Source organism: Phyllostomus hastatus, unplaced genomic scaffold (genome assembly GCF_019186645.2).
Source record: "Phyllostomus hastatus isolate PE091 unplaced genomic scaffold, TTU_PhHast_1.1 phas_contig_58, whole genome shotgun sequence".
Lineage (NCBI taxonomy): Eukaryota > Metazoa > Chordata > Mammalia > Chiroptera > Phyllostomidae > Phyllostomus > Phyllostomus hastatus.
In genome coordinates this window covers 388,913-402,026 of record NW_025333916.1, presented here as the reverse complement: position 1 = coordinate 402,026, position 13,114 = coordinate 388,913, and positions in this window count along the sequence as shown.

The window sequence follows — 13,114 nt, the reverse complement described above, 5'->3', positions numbered from 1 at the left end:
CTATTTGCCTTTACCAGTTACACTTTTTCTTTATATATTGTCTTTATAATGGCCTATTCCAAAAGTGGCAAACACAAGGCCCATGGGCTGAATCAGTCCTTCCACATTGTTTTATCTGACCCAGCACCGAGCTCCTTGCCCCTAGTTAAGGAATAGTTACCTGTCTACAGTCCTAAAATTATATTCGGCCCTTTGAAGGCAACCACCAGGCTGATGTGGCCCCCTGGTGAAAATGAGTTTGACACCCCTGGCCTATTCTTTTGTTTAATAAGACCCTTTAACAATCTTACAAAGCTGGTTTAGTGGTGATCAACTTTTAGTTTTTGTTAGTAAAACTTTTCTCTCCTTCAGATCTAAAGGATAAGGCAGAGCATTGGGTCTTCCTATACCACCCTCTTGGACCCGCTCCTATATGTCATCTTTCATTCAAGAATTTGGTAATTTTGTGTTCTTTCTTTTTTCAGGGCCAGTCTAGTAAAAGATTCATAAGTATTGATCTTTGCCAATAATCAACATTTTGTTTTATTGATTCTCTTGCTTTTGTCTTTTTATTCCATTGACTTTTTTCACTTATTTTTATCATTTTGGGTTTGGTTTAATTTGATCTGTATTACTGATTTATGTGTTTAGTTTAAAGATGGAGGCTTTTTTATTAATATATGAACTTTCTTTTTTAATATAAAAGTTTAAAGCTATAAATTTCCCTCTAAGGCCTGCTTTACTTGATTGTCATTAGATTCGATATGTTGTATTTTTACATTAATTCAGTTCAAAACATATTCTCCTTATTGAATTCTCTTTTGACCCATGGGTTATTTAGGGCTGTGTATGTTGCCAAATATTTGAGAATTTCCCAAGTTTCCTTCTGTTATTGATTTCTTACTTAATTCCCTTTGATTAGAGAACATATTGGATGTCAATTTCAATCCCTTAAATTTAAGCAGATGATCTAATTTGGAGAAAGTTGCCTTGCATATTATGACTGAAAGTGGAGTATTCTATTATATAGCTGCCAGTAGTTGACAAGCTATTGTATAGCTTGTCAATAAGCCAAGTTGTTGGATAGTGTTACTCATGTTTGTGATTCTACTTTGCTACTCTGTGTAGGTATTCTGTCAATTACAGACAATGATATATCAAATTTTTCAACTCTATATTTTCTACTCTATTTTCTACTCTAGTTTCCTGTAATTTTTTAATATTTTATTTATTTATTTTTAGAGAGGGAAGTGAGGGAGATAGAGAGAGAAACATCAATGTGCGGTTGCTGGGGGTTATGGCCTGCAACCCAGGCATGTACCCTGACTGGGAATCAAACCTGCGACACTTTGGTTCGCAGCCCACGCTCAAGCCACTGAGCTACACCAGCCAGGGTCGAGATTCCTGTATTTTAAGGCTCTAGGTATTACTTCAGGAGAAATAAAAGCACAAAGATTTGTATACAAATGCTCTGAGAGCTTTAGTCACAGTAGAAAAGAAGAAAAAAGATTATCAGTGTAGTATATCTACATGATAGAATATTAATCATTTTTTAAAAAAAAATTTATTGATTCCTGCAAAATGGATTGACATGACTTTTTACTTAGAAATTTATATTAAAATAAAAATTTATTTTATTATTCCATTTATATAAAACTCTAGAGAATGCAAATCTGTAAAGACAAAATAAACAATTGCCTAAGGCTGGAAGCAGTGAAGACAGAATGGCCATGGGAAGATTTTTGTGGAGGATGGAAATGCTCATTCCCTGGGTTGAAGCCGTGGTTCCACAGTTGCATATATGACAAAACTCATCAAATTTTCAACCTAAGTGATGTAGTTTATTACATATATGTTTGTGTACACATACATCTTGATTATCATGGTACAATTTATTGCATATCATATTCTTCTCTTAGAAATCTAGCTTATATAAATTTGAGGTGGACAACGTATTCCAAAGGCAATGAAGAAAGCAACAGAAACACAACAGGGAAGTTCTAGGGTTTAAGCCTTCAGGGTATAAAATGTTGGCACCCCGTGTGCACAAATGATCAGCTTTACCCAGATTTAATATCCTAAATAGCTTTGGTTAAAATAAATTACAAATATCTTTTATAAGTACTTTAATTCTAATTTGTTTCATAAACTATAATTAAAATCATATATCTTCATTAGTAAATATTTAAACAACAAAAAACGCTACACCTACTCACAGCGCTCTGGGGTAATATAAGTGATTACATGTCAGAGATTAAGGTTAAAGTGATGATCTAACAAAAAAATCTAAATCATCTGATTTACTTTATAAAACTTTGCAAGCCAAGCATTTTCTAAAGAATAGTTCATAAAAGCCAATATGTCATTTTCAAAGTTTTCTAATTTGTTTATCTACCACTAATATTTGAGCTCTCCATCCACCGTTTCAAGTCCTGGGAAACAGACTTTAAATCTGACATGCTCTTTCCCCTCATTGAAATTAAAGTCCCATGAAATCACAATATGAATGCTTAACTGTATAAAGACATTTTACTAAACACAGTTATATAAATTCTATAAATGGAATATGAAATGATAGTGTAGCCAATGGAAATTTGAGGGTAGCTTCTTAAAACTAAGTAGGTTTACACTTTAAAGGGGGAGTAGTTCTCAGCAGATGGTATTTGAGTAGCAACCTTAAATATGAAAGGAGTCACCTGTGTGGATATCTCTAGAAAGAGTATTAAAGACATAGGTCATGGAGAGCTAATACAAAGTGCTGGACACCAGAATGACCCACATCTATTGCATGTGGGATCAATACAATACTTGGGATCTGGGGAGAAGAGAGCGAATTAAAAGGGAGTAGACTGAACATGAGGCTGGTGGATTAGTTGCAGTTGGGGGATAAGCTGGGTGTGAGGAGGCAATTAATTTAATGAATTTACCAGAGTATTTTTCCCCAACTAAAATTCCTGAAATTATAGTTATCCTGAAATATTTCTTAACTTTAAACTTGAGCATCTAACACTATAGGTTAGACAAAAATAACCCCCCTCAAAAATTTGAGTTCTTGTAAAAATATCTCTGTAAGCAGTACTTGAAAAAAACCTCTGTTATTATAAAACAAAACTATATAAAGAGCACAGTCATCATTTATCTGGCTGATTAGATACATGCCTTTGTACACTGAGATGTTCACCTCACTAACTGAACATGAACAAGTTGCAGTAGCTTCTCACTGAGATGGAAAGCATGAATGTACACATTGACAATTCATATTTTTCACTGTTAGGAATTCAGGAAAAAAGCACTGTAGACACTAAAATGTAAGCAGGCTATCTTCATTAAAAGACAATTTCTCCTTTGGTTTAACTTAAATCATTTTCTATAATGTAAGCAAATGCATGTCTAAGAAAACATGGGTGTGTAAATAGGAACTGTAATTTTATATTTATTGCTGAATTGACTTTGAACTGTTCATATGTTCACATGCTCAGAAATTTCTAGTAGGATGATTTGAAAGCTCCTAAACTTTGTAGTTTATTGTATAAAAATTCCATTGTAGTTAATACCTTAACTACTGATTGTCTTAGTCACATTATTAAGTTTAAGGTGTCCCACTGTCAGCTCCAAGTACTTAGTTATAGCACTGAAGCAGGAGTTCATGTAATGTTTGATTACTGATCTTTAATGAGCAACTGTCTTTCTTCTATTCATTTTCATATTCCAGACTTCTGGGATTTCTTACAAGACACAAATATAAATTCAGTCAATAGGTCACACTAAAATAGATTCTGTATTGCTTTATTCATGTTTTGTAGCAGAAAAAAACCCTCATTGAGTAAGTAAATGAACAGACAAAAATAATATATACATACATAACTAACAAAAAAGAAGAAAGAAAAAATTGGTGCTATGCATCAGGTAAGCAGAAAGTGCTAACCCTATACCAGGTGCTGAATAAGTATCATTTTTCAAACTAAGAGCTATTTCACATATATAATATTATCACCTCATATAAGAAACCTGATGAAGCTAAATAGCTAATAAAGGGAAAGAAACCAGATTCAAAGCCAAGTTTTTATGGCTTCAAAGCCCTGGTGTTTCCTTTGTGCCATTTTGCCACTAGGAGACTTAATGTCAAAAACAATGAATTAATTGATCTTTTATTACTGCTCTGCTTTGCTTCCCTCTGTTAATGGACAGTACGTTACAATGGTGGGGTCATGAGGTCAGTAACCTGGCCCTTGTTCAACCCAAATATGTACCCACTGGGCCCCAAAGAGTGGGTACTTTCACGCCCCTTGCTTGACCACAAGTCACCAAATGACTGTCTCCATTTTACTCAAATCCAGCTGTATTCAACAAAAGTAAAAAGTATATTCATAGAAACACATATTTTAACATGATTTTTTCCACCCTTGCCCCTTTTCTTAATATCTGAAGAAAGTTCTGCCTGTGTTTTTCTCTTAGTGTTTTCTCACTTTAATCTAATGAGAAGGGGCCTGTCACCAGGCATTTCTGATGTGCAATTTGGGAAACAGAAAGAAACAGAAACAACAGAAATAACCTAGCATATTCTAGATAGAGAGGTTGTGGAATGAAAAGAAGTGCTTCATATTCTAGAAATGCAGGCAGGTGAGAGAGGATGGATGAGGTGGGGTGAGATTAAAGTGCTGAGATGGCCGTGAGCACATGGAGTCCAAGGGATTCTTTCCTAGGGTTTGGGGAGTGAAAGTCCTTGGGATCTGGGGAGAAGAGGGAGAATTTATGTGTTGCTCAAAGGAGAGTTTTGTACATTTTACAGATTACTAGTTGATGTTCTGGATTATGGGGACTTTTGCATAATTCTCTGACAGGCCACAGGCTTGTCCATTTGCTGTATGGGGATGCTTAAATCACCTGTGAATCCTGCCTGGAAAGCTTGCTGAGAGATCCCTAGTGGTGTGAGGCTATATTGTAACACCTCTTAGAGTTACAGGGAAAGGCTGTACCCAGTCATTACTGTGGATGACCTTAAGTGTAAAAGATTGTGGCAAGTTAAGCCACATAGTAGAAGAAAGAGTGATGAGATTTGTTTGCACATTCTAAATTAGGGTTAGAGGTGTTCGCACTTTCAAAGCTCTTTAAAAAGTGTCACTAATCACAGGAATACAAATTAAAACCACAATGAGATATCACCAATAAATCTAGCAGAATGCCACCATAATGGCTATTATCAATAATCAACAAACAAGTGCTGGCAAGGATATAGAGAAAAAGGAAAATTTTTGCACTGTTGGTAGGAATGCAGACTGGTGCAGCCACTGTGGAAAGCAGTATGGAGAAACCTCAAAAAAAAAAATTTAAAATGAATCTGCCTTTGACCTAGCAATCCCACTGCTGGGATATATCTAAAGGAACTCAAAACAGTAATTTGAAAGAACATAAGCATCCCTATGTTCATTGCAGCATTATTTACTATTGCCAATATATGGAAGCAGCCCAAGTGTCCATCGGTAGGTGAGTGGATAAAACAACTATGGGACACTTACACAATGGAATACTACTTTGCCAATAAGAAAAAGAATAAAAGTCTACCCTTTGTAATAATATGGATGGATCTGGAGAACATTATGCTAATGAAATAAGCCAAAGAAAAACAAATACCATATGATTTCACTCATATGTGGAATCTAATGAAGAAACAGAACTAACCAGCAAAATAGAGACAGACTCATAAATGGAAAGCAGGATGGCAGTGGAAGGAGGGTAGGGGGTGGGGGGGTTGAGCAAAAAGGAAAAAGAACTCATGGACATAGACAGTAGTATGGTGATTGCAGAGGGAAAGTGGGTATTAGGGGACTAAATGGTAATGGAAAAAATACAACAAACATTTATAAAAAGTAAAAAGAGTGGCCTTACCAGCAGGAGTAGTATCTGGTAATGACTTCTCATTTTGAACACAACATGAGGTACTTTTGTAAAATACCCATCTGTCTAGGAGAGCTACACATTTAATTCATTTTGTTATATAAACAACATTATAAATAATTTACAAATATATTCTAACATGAAGAAGGGAATGTTACTACTTTTTAAAAAACTAGCACTGTGTTTAACTTTCTATTTTAGTTTTTAGACTCCACATACAGTGAGATTATATGATACTTAGCTTATCTGTCTGACTTGTTTCACTTAGCATAATGCACTTGAAGATTATGCATGTTGTTACAAGTGACAAGATTTTACTGTTTTTATGGCTGAATATTTATGTGTATACATACATACATTTTACATTTTCTTTATGAGTTCATCCATTGATAGAAATTTATGTTTTTTCTGTGTCTTGGATATTATAAATAATGTTGCAAGAAACATGGGATACCCCCTCTTTTACAATTAGTGTATTCATTTTCTTCCAATAAATACCCATAGTGGAACTGCTGGATACTATGGCATTTCTTCTTTATATTTTTCATGAAACCTCTGTTTTCTCATATTGGCTGTACTTTTTATTTTGTTTTGTGTCCCCTTTGTTCTGTAGAAGCTTTTAGTTTGATATAGTCTTACATTTTTGTTATTTTTTAGTTGCCTTTGCTTTTGGTGTCAAATCCAAATATATATATTTGGATATACACACACCCACGTGTGTGTGTGCGTATGTGCATATATATATATACATATATGTGTGTATATATTTGTGTGTGTGTGTCTGTGTGTGTATATAATCACCAAGAGAGATATCAGGGAGCATACTACCTATGTTTCCTTTAGTTTTCTGATTCCAAGTCTTACATTCAAGTTTTTAATCCACTTTGAGTTCATTTTTATGTGTGGTAAAAAAATAGGGGTCCTATTTTATTCTTTTGCATGGGGCTGTCCCATTTTTACAACATCATTTATTAAAACAAACTGTTCTTTCCTCATTTTGTATTCTTGACTTCTTTGAAGTAAATTCATTGATCATATAATATAGTCACAGATATTTCTGGGCTTTTTACTTTGTTCCATTGATCTATGTGTCCATTTTAATGTCACTACCATCCTGTTTTGATTTCTCTAGCCTTGTAATATAGTTTGAAGTCAGGGATTGTGATGCCTCCAGTGTTGTTGCTCTTTCTCAAGATTGCTTTGGTTAATCAGGGTTTTTTTGTGCTCCACAAATTTTAGAATTGTTGATTCTATTTTTGTGAAAAATGCCATTGAAATTTTCATATGAATTGCACTGAATCTGTAGACCTTTAAGAGCAGTATGGAAATCTTAACAATTTTCAATCTTTCAGTCTATTTGTGTCTTCATTTCTTTTATCAGTCTTATTGTCATTGTACAGATCTTTCACTTCCTTGTTTAAGTTTATTCCTAGGTTTTTAATTCTTTTTGATGCAATGTAAATGGGATTTATTCTTAATTTATCTTTCTGAAAGTTCATTAATAGCATATGGAAATACAACAGATTCTTGCATGTTGATTTTGTATCCTACAATTTTACTGAATTCATTGATGACACCACCCAAACACTGTTAGAAGTATTTAGGGTTTTTTACATATAATACATCATCTCAATATTGTGACAGTTCTACTTCAATTCCAATGCTTTCTGGGTTATTTTTATTTACTAATTGCTGTAGTCAGAACTTGCACTACTGTGTTGAATATAGGTGGTGAAAGTAATCATCCTTTTCTTATTTAATATTAAATAAAAAGCTTTCAGCTTTTCACCATTATGATTTTTAGCTCAGTGCTTGTAATACATGCCCTTCATTACCTTGTGGTACATACCTATATATCTACTTTTTTGAGAGTTTTTATCACAAATGCACATTGAATTTTGTCAGATGCTTTTTCTGTATGTAGTTTACCATAAGATTTTTATCCTTTACTAATGTGGTATGTCATATTGATTATTTAGCTGATGTTGCATCCCCTGTATCCTTGGAATAAATCCCACTTGACCTTGGCATATGATCCTTTTAATGCATTGTTAAATTACCTTCACTAATACATGTTGAGAATTTTTGCATTTATGTTTATTAGGGATATTGGTCAGCAATTTTCTTTTTTAAAATTGAATATATTGGGGTAACATTGGTTCACAACGTCATGCAGGTTTCAAGTGTATGACTCAACAAAAAATCATCTGCACACAGAATTGTACACCCACTGTACAGGCAAAGTCTTTGCCCACGTCCACCTACCTCCTACCCCTTACTTCTTTCCCCTCATTTCTCTCTAGCTATCTCCACACTGTTGTCTCCACACACACACACACACACACACACACACACACACACACACATATATATATAATCTTTTATATACATCTTTTTGCTTAATCCCTTCACTTTCTTTCATACAGCCCACAAACCCCCCTCCTCTCCAATAGCTGTAAGTCTGTTCCATACATCCATGCCTTTGTTTCTATTTTGTTCATCAGTTTATTCTGTTCATTAGATTCCACATATAAGTAAGACCATATGGTATTTGTCTTTCCCTGACTGGTTTATTTCTCTTAGCATAATAATCTCCAAGTCCATCCATACTGTCACAAAGAGTATGATTCTTTTTTATGGCTGAGTAGTATTCCATCATATAAATGTACCACAGCTATTTTATCTGCTCATCTATTGATGGGTGCATGTGCTGTTTCCAGATCTTGGCTATTGTATGCAATGCAGAATGAACATAGGGGTGTATATTTTTTCAATCTTGGTATTGGGGTAATGCTGGACTCATAAATAAGTTTGGAAGTGTTTGCGAAGGATTGTTATGAATTCTTTACATCTTTAGTAGAATTTATCAGTGAATCCATCCGGTCCTGGACTTTGGTCTATCAGGTTTTTGATACTGATTTATTCACCTTACTATTAATTGTTCTGTTCAGATTTTCCTTTTAATTTTGTTCATAAGTCAGTCTTGGGTAGGTTGTATGTTTCCAGGAATTTATTTCTTCTAAGTTGTCCAATTTGTTGGCATGTAATTGTTCTCAGTAATCTCATATGATCTTTGGCAATTTTGTTGTGTTGGTTGTAACATATCTTTCCTTTCTAACTTTATTCATTTGAATCATGTCTCTCTTTGGTGAGGATAGCTACAGGTGTGTCAACTTTTGTTTATCTTTTATGTTTATTTGGTTTATTTCTGCTCTCACTTTTATTTCCTTCCTTCTACTAACTTTGGGCTTAATTTTTTCTTATTCTAATTCCTTAAGTTGTAATGTTAACATTCCAATTTGAGATTTTCTTACTTTTTGATTTTTGTCATTTATCATTGTGTCTTATAACTGCTTTAGCAGCATTCCATAAATTTTGGTATTTTGTATTTCCATTTTTGTGTCAAGATTTTTTTTATTTCTCATGATTCCTTCTTTGACTCATCTGTAGCATGCAATTTAGTCATATTTTTGTGAACTTATCAGTTTTATTTTCATAATTGATTTCTAGTTTTATATCACTGTAGTTGAAAAATGCTTGTTACTCTTTCAATCTTATATTAAGACTTGTTTTGTGGACTAATTGTGTAATCTATTTTGGAGAATTTTCCATTTGCACCTGAGAAAAATTCTATTGCTTCTGAATGGTATGATTGGCACATAGCTCTTGTATATATGGTACATATATCTTAAATCCATCTAGTTAAACTTGTCTTGTAAGGCTGATGTTTTCTTACTTTGTCTACATGATCTACCCATTGATATAGTGGAGTATTAAGGTCTCCTAACATTATTGTACTGTTGTCTGTTTCTCCCTTTATGTCTATTAATATTTGCTTTATATATTTAGGTGCTCCTATATTGGGTGCTTAAATATTTACAAATATTATCTTTGATTACTGATGGCTACATCTTCCAAAAAAGTACATGTCCCACTGACTCATATATTTTCATTTGATTGAATATAAACTAAAATACTTGCTTAATAACTTGCTTATTTTCTATATTATATAATGGATACAGACTGTAAAAATGGCTTATGAAAAGTATGTAATACATATGTAAACCTTCTAATATAAGTAATGGAGGTTATGTATATATATATATATATATATATATATATATAGAGAGAGAGAGAGAGAGAGAGAGAGAGAGAGAGAGAGAGAGAGAGAGAGAGAGAGAGATATTTTGTGTTTCCTTTCTTGTATAATTTCTATTCAGAATCAAAATAGTAATTTTGCATATATATGTGTATATATATATATACACACAGACAAATTTTATAGCTAAAAATGTTTAATTTTTTGGAGGGGTTAAAATTGTATGTCTATAACTAGGTTTTAAAATTTATTTCCTGAATGACATGGCATTTGGAATGAGCAACTTACATAAATAGGTAAGCAAATTTATGTCAGCTATATTCTTGTTTGAAAATTAAAGTGTAAATTTAGATGTTAATTTGAGTGGATCTGTCTGGAGAACATACTGTCTTATATATCTACTTAATTGATGCATCTACTTAACTCAAATTCTTTTGATAATCATTTTCTTTTATCACCTATGTGCATTGAAATAACTTGTCAATTAGCAAGTTAAAAATGTACATTAAGGGTTTTATACTCACATGTTTCTGTTTTGTGGAATACATGGATTCCTCTCCAAATTGAACATGTATCATATTCAATTTAGAGAAACTGTCAGCATCATAATTTTTAATTATTATGAATATCATGAAAATTTTACAAATTGGGATGCTATAATTAACTATGCATTGGACTTACCTTTGTTTAACACTATGTGTTTGTATCATTGTCTTCCCTTTGATAGCACTAAACAATAGTTTTTAAAGTGTAATTTGATTTGCCATACACTTCAAAGTAAACTTTTGGAAGTTTTTCTCCTCAGATGTGAAGTATTATTATGGAGCCCTGACAGTAAAGTCCTAACACTCTTGACCATGTCATCAGAATTGGTGTCATTAGTGACATAAATCCCATGCATTTAGGATTAATTGAAAATTATAAAATGTTACCCTCTTAATCTAGGATATAAAAATAAGGAGATTGGCTTTCAATCAACAAGGTATTTTTGCATATTCATTCATCTAAAGTTTCCTGTCATTCAGAAAAAAAAGAAAGTATTACCTCAAAAGAAGATGACATGTGCACTGAAAAAAAATTGCTACACAGTGATAAATTATTGTAATCTCCTTGATGCTTTATAAATCATATCAATGAACCAGAGGCTTCATTATTCTTTCAACATAAATGAGTTCTGGATGAATAGGCAAGTGGATAGTTCTAAGACTAAATGCCTTGATCTAGTCAATGAGCTCATAGAAAACATAGAAGACAATGAAGATAAAACACATCAAACATATATTAAATAGTAATTATATTAATTTTTTTATCCTCACCTGAGAACATTGTTTTTATTCCTTTTAGAAAGAGAGAGAGAGAAAGAGAAAGAAAAAACATCAATTGGTTTCCTTCTTATATGTGCCCTGACTGGGGATTGAACCCTCAACCTGGGTATGTGCCCTGACAGGAATAAAACTTGTGACATTTTGGTCCATGGAATGACACTCCAACCGAGTCACACTGATCAATGTCAGATATATTAATTTAATGGTGGGTTATTCTATAGATGCTGGATATATATGTACAGCTTGTGACTTAAGATTAAACCCTTCCTTGGGAAAAGAGTGAGGTACTAGTCAAAGGAGTACAATTAGACAAGATAAGTCCCAGAGACCTGCTGTTTAGCTTAATGCCTACAGCTAAAAATACCTGTTGTGTACTTAAAAATTTGATAAGATGGAAGATCCAATATTTAGTGTTCTTATCACAAATATTACCACTACTAATAATAATGACAGGATGAAGCTTTTGGAAGTGATGGATATGTTTATGGCATAGGTTGTGGTGATAGGCCCATGGGTGGGTGCTTATCTCCAAACTCATCAAGTTGTATACATTAAATATGTGCAGCTTTTTGTAAATCAACCAGACTGCAATACAGTTATTAAAAAAAGGTATGATTAAATACTGAGTTGTCAAATACTGCTCAAGTCCATGTCAACTGCTCTATCAGATGGCCTAATTAAAGCATGATGTAACAATGAATATTCTTACCAGGTATATTTTTATATATGCATGAGACAAAGTACAATTTAAATATTTTTCAATAGAGATATTTTGTCTATTTCCTTATATAATTTCTATTCAAGATCAAAATAGTAGTTTTGCATATTTTTAATCCAACATTTCTCTGCAAGCTAAAGGATAATAAGTTATATCCAAATTTAATAGCTGAATATTTTAAGAGAAAGTGTGTGACCCATAAATACTACTTGCTTGTTAAAAAAAAATGTCTTTGCAATGAAATCAAAAACAGTGTTGTAGTAACCGGACAAGGGAAAAAGTGAGCCTGTGGACAGCCATCAAGCTGCCTGCCACAAGCTGCGAGCACTGCTGATGCTGGGAAACAAGGCACAACCATGAAGGACTGTGCATGGGAAATGCTGGATCCAACACTGGTTCTGCTAGGTCACTGCGATGCGTTCTATAAATCACCAAGTCCCCTTTTCTTACGGAGTATAAATAGGAGTCAGAGTGATTCCTTTAATCACTTCCTAGTTATGCCATAAAAATCAGATGAGGTAACCTAGGTAAAGTCATTCTTTAAAGTGTTACATAATTCATAAAAAGGGATGGACTCTGTTCTGAGCTGTCATTAATATAGCTGGACCTCTTTTTCCTCATTTTAAAAAGCAGTTTGGGTTTAGAATTAATAGATGATTACTTAGTTCATACAGCTATGAAGTTCTCTTTTTAAAATACATCAGTTAAAAAGGATACTTTTTTGATACAGTCTACATATTTAAAGCAACTTTTAATTCTTCCAGGCCAAATTTATATTTTTGCTATGATTGAACATTTGCATCTGTGATTAAACACATTCAGAAAGACAGCATACTATATTCAAAAAAGAGCTCACTTCATCTTTGATCAAGTCTGAATGGTAAAACATTTATTTTATACTGAACAGGAATCTGACTTCCTGCAGTACCCCCAAGGACGTAGTGATATGCATATTAAAAAAAAAAAAACTTCTCATAAAAACCCATCATATTATCATTTTTCAAGGCCCTTTATTGACTTACTTAAGACAGAAGAAGTACCAAAAAAATGAGGAAAAATTTTAATAATTGCAATGGAAATAGAGCCCTAATTAATTAA